General features: G+C 37.7%; 1 long non-coding RNA gene across 1 annotated transcript in view; it reads right to left on the reverse strand.

Moving 5' to 3' along the window:
* The window catches only part of LOC137636423 (uncharacterized), a 7,034-nt gene that overhangs the window by 554 nt on the left and 1,480 nt on the right, over positions 1-5,000 (reverse strand). The window contains exon 3 of the long non-coding RNA XR_011043097.1: positions 1-180. This exon is cut by the window's left edge and continues 554 nt beyond it. This is a non-coding gene — a long non-coding RNA (uncharacterized lncRNA). The remainder of the gene's footprint in view (positions 181-5,000) is intronic.

Genomic DNA, 5,000 nt, shown 5'->3' on the forward strand with positions numbered 1-5,000 from the left:
AACTGGTTCAAATGTTCTTCCCTTTCTAATATTGAATTGACATTAATTTTTACTACAGCAAAATCTGTTAACAGTTCACCTTTTCCATGATTTTGTACCAAGGCCCCACTTTTAATGTCTATTTCGCAAGTGATACCGACCACCAGGGGTAGGATCAGTAGGAAGTTTTTCCACCACTTCCTGTAGAAGTTGAGAGGACCATGGATTAGTTTTTACAACCTTCATATGATTCCAATGGGCATACCTTACATCTAAATTCTGTTCATGTATCAGCTTAAATTTATTATTCCTTTCCCTTTCTAACACTCTATAAGGACCTTCAAATTTGGGAGATACCTTTTCATTTGGTCCTTCCTTTACATGTACCTTTATATATACTTGTGAGCCTATCTTCAGGTCAGTCATGGAACTAGTTGTGTCATAGTATTTCTTATTTACCTGTTGGCCCTTTTCTAAAGATTGTCTGGTTTGTCTTATTATTTGAAAGGTTCTTTGCAGTTTCCAAGCTATATAGTCCTGGTAATCATATGTGTGCCTAGGAGGTTTTGCGTCATCTAACAATGAGTTTGGCAGTCTTTTCTGATAACCATAAAGCAAAAAGTGTGGGGTTTCTCCTACTGTCTCATTTACTGTGTTATTCAAAGTAAACTGAACGTCCTCTAACGCTAGGTCCCAATCTTCTGTAGTTGGACTAATGATAGTTCGCAGTACATCCAGTATCTTCTTATTGGCCCTTTCCACTGTCCCATTTGAACTCGGCTTATAAGGGGTTATCTCGCATTTCTTTATCTCAAAAAATTCACAAAGCTTTTTCATTACCTCACTGGTGAATTCGGGTGCATTGTCCGACAAAAGTACCTCCGGACACGAATGTCTTGTGAGTATTCTGGTCTTTAAAGCTTCTGCAACAGAAACTGCAGTTCTATCTCTGACTGGGACAATTTCTAAATACCGAGTCAAATAATCAATGAATACCAGTATATATTTATTTCCTCTCAAAGTTTTTGGAAAGGGTCCTATATGATCCATCTGAACTACCTCAAAAGGGTTTAAATTACTAGGATATTTTTCTAAAGGAGCTCTGACATTTACATGACCTTTATGCCTATTACAAGTTTGACATTCATTTACAAATTGCTTTGCTTCTTCGCTGCACTTAGGCCAAAAATAATTTCTATTTATTGTTCTCAGAGTCTTTTTGATTCCTGGATGTCCTGCCAACTTGTGGGTATGTGTTAGAGTTAATACTTCTTTAGTCAGGGTGTCAGGCACATATAGTCTAGAGCAAGCACTCCTATCCTTAGCCTTCTTATATAATATCCCATTTATTAATTCAAAATCTGACCTAGAGGTTTCATCTTGTAGCAAATCTCCTATTATTTTCCTGATACTTTCTTGTTTCTCTTGTTCTATTTTAACTCTCTCCAAATCTAAGTCTACGACCTGACAGCTGAAACAAAAAGTGTTAGTTGTGATAATTCTTTCAGTATCCTCTTGTGCTCTAGATAATCCATCTGCTAAAGTATTAAACTTACCTGGAATGTATCTAAATTCTGGAGCAAACTCTAGCACACTAATAAACCATCGATTAAACTTTAAGTTATTAGTGAAAGCTCTTTTCTTAAATAGGTCACAGATGGGTTTATGGTCAGTAAGTACATTTACTTTGTGTCCTAACAAAATGTGCCGAAACTTTCTCAGTGCCCAATAAATGGCTAAACATTCCTTTTCTGTGGTATTGTAATTTCGTTCGGCCGCATTCAGGACTCTACTTGCATAATATACTACCCTCATTCGGGTTTTTGCCTTCTGTAACAAAACCGCTCCTATTCCTGTATTCGAAGCATCACATGCTAAGTAAAATTGCTTGCTAAAGTCTGGATACACTAAGATAGGATCTTGGATTAATTTCTCCTTCAACTTTTGAAAAGCCTCCTCTTGCTCTGCTTTCCATTCAAACTCTACATCCTTCTTAGTTAATTCTGTCAATGGTTTAGCTATAGTAGCAAAATTTTTGACAAATGGTCTATAGTATCCTATCATCCCTAAAAATCTTCTTACACCTTTCAAATTTTGTGGAGCAGGATATTCCACAATCGCCTTTATTTTTCCTTCTTGCATGCGTAATCCATCAGCACTGATCACATGTCCTAAATATTCTAATGATTTCCTCAAGAATTGGCATTTCTTAACCTTTATCTTTAATCCTGCCAGTCTTAGTCGTTCTAAAACGATTTCTATGGTTCCGAAATGGCTCTCTATATCTTTGCTAAATATAATGACATCATCTAAATAGACTGACACATTCTCTATGTCTCCTAAGATCTGTAACATTAACCTTACAAAAGTCAATGGAGCTGATGTTAACCCAAATGGCATTACCTGAAATTCTAAGTGTTCTTTATGTGTGCTGAAGGCAGTTAATGGCTTTGATTCTTCGTCTAAAGGTACTTGCCAATATCCACTTAGTAGATCTAAGGATGAGAAGATCTTTGCTCCTCCTAACTGAGCCAAAACATCGTTTATTACAGGCATGGGCATCCTATCAGGAACTGTGTTCGCATTCAACTTGCGATAATCAATCACTAATCTGTAACTTCCATCTTTCTTTGGAATCAACAACATGGGAGAATTATAAGGTGATTTAGAGGGTATGACCACTCCTTCTTCTTTCATTTCTTCTATCATTTTATCTACTATTGGACGTTGGCTGATAGGTAATTTATAATTAGGTATGAAAAAGGGTTTAGCTCCATCATCTAGGATTATCTTATGTCTTAACACCTCAGTCCTACCTAACCTATCACCTGTAATTGCTATGCCCGGCCTATATTTATTTAAGGTTTCTATTAACCTTTTACGGTACTCAGGAAAATCGGTGTTATCTATCTCCCTATCTATTCCTGCATCAATGTTTCCTATGGTAAAGAATGCTTCCTCCTCTAACGGAATCATTTTGTGTGTAACTTCTATTCCTGTACAAAATTCTGTACCCGCTAACAAATGGAGTCTTTTATCAGAATAATTCATGACATAAGTAGTACAGGCTAATCCCTCCATCTGAACTAATGAGTTATCCATTCTGACATATTCTGGTAATCCTTCTGGGGTCAAGATTACATCATTATTAGTGTGTAGGCGGGTTATCAAATATACTCTAGTAAGAGTATTGGGCAGTAGTACTACATCTCTAGCTAGCCTAAATCTTATTTTGTTTGCATCTGCTGTGCTGATCAGACTTATTTCCCCAGTTTGTACTTGAGTACAAAAACATGAATCTTCATCTCCTCCTTTTTGAGATTCTGTTTCTCTTAAGTGTCTTAATTCTTGTGAATTCAATGTGCCTAGCAGCAAAACTTCTTGGAATTCCCTTTTATCTATTCTCTCAGATTCTCTGTCGACATTTTTCTCCTTAGTATGTGTGCTGCCTTTACAAGAAGTAATTTCTCCCTTTCTGGGTGCAATTGCTAAATTCTCTTCTTTCTCCCTTTCTTCTGATTTTACTTTGATTTCCCTTTCTCTTTCTGAACCGGAGTGTGTTTCAACTATCGAAGCGGTCCCCTGCAAATCGGCCAAATTTGTAGTGGACTTGTCATCAACAAGTTGGAAACAGACTTCCTGATTATTTCCCTTTAGAACTAATCTTCTGTCTTGACAATCAAAAACTATGCCAAAATCTTGCATTGTTGCAAAAGAAATCAAAGCTCGAGCGGGAAATGCTACTTCTTGCAAAACCAAAAATGGCACTTGACACTTCTTCTCTAGCAATTCAATGTTTAAATCTATGGCTCCTACATTGTTAAGCTGATTGCCAGTTATCCCCTGAATTAATGTATCCTCACTCCTAATTGCAGAAATAGGTATATTCAAATAATCAGTTAAGGTATGGAGCCCTATGAGATTTACAGTACTTCCTGAATCTAACAAACTAAGACATTCTTTACCTTCTATCTTGATATTTGTCTTGGGTAATGATTGCTGTCGGAAGGATAAATATGTTGCTGGCAACGTGGATGTACCTCCGCTACCTGCAACATCCTTCCATTCTTTGGTTTCCCTATTTCCTGGACTCCTATCCTGCTCTTCTAGTCACTTTCTGTTACCTTGTTTTTCTTCGGAGTAATTAGTAGGGTTTGAGTTATCCCTTGCCTGTGCCTGAGGAGTATTTTCGGAGGGTTTATTATGTTTCTTACCTTGGTACCAACATTCTTGGTCTGTGTGACCTCCTCTTTGACAATACTGGCAATACCTATTCTTTGGTCTAGCTCCCTTATGATGATAATTCCCTCTAGATTTATATGTTCCATTATAATTTCCTCTTCTTTCTTCATTTGACTTGCCAGGGGGCTGGTTATTTTGATAATCTTTAGGGTAATGTTTATTCCTACCGGTCTCGTTTTTCTGTATAATTTCTTGACATTCGTTCGGTGTTTTTGTGGTTTTCTGGGCAGGATCTAACTTTAGGTCTTCCAACAAGGCCGCATACATCTTACTGTAGGCCACAAGATTTAGAACTTCATCTATATCTACCAGGTTCTTTTTATCCTTACTAAACTTGGTTCCGTCTCCTACCGTGATTGTGGGCAATGACAAAAAGTCTTCCCTAACTGCTCTTACCTGATCCCTAACCTGGGTACGCCAACTGGCCCTGGATTCACCTTCACATTTATTAGTTGAGGTAAGCCTATACAAGTTCGACAACCGATCGGTCTCCTTGGCCGATCGCCACAATAGTCTGCATTCCTCCTTGAACTCGTTGAAAGTGGTAATTTTTTCAAAGGCCTTACCGTTTAATGTAGGGTGAGCATCCCCTACGTCTACGTTGACTAACATCATTGCCTGTTTAATTTTTGCAACATCGTCAGTTATTTTAAAACTAGCGATCCTATTCTCTGTGTCCGCTAACCACTTATCTACACTGTATTTCTCTAACCTTTGTTTGTCGGGATTATCCCTACTTACATTTCCACAAAACCGTGTGGTTTGTGTGATCAGCCCAG

This window comes from Palaemon carinicauda, unplaced genomic scaffold (genome assembly GCF_036898095.1).
Source record: "Palaemon carinicauda isolate YSFRI2023 unplaced genomic scaffold, ASM3689809v2 scaffold2964, whole genome shotgun sequence".
Lineage (NCBI taxonomy): Eukaryota > Metazoa > Arthropoda > Malacostraca > Decapoda > Palaemonidae > Palaemon > Palaemon carinicauda.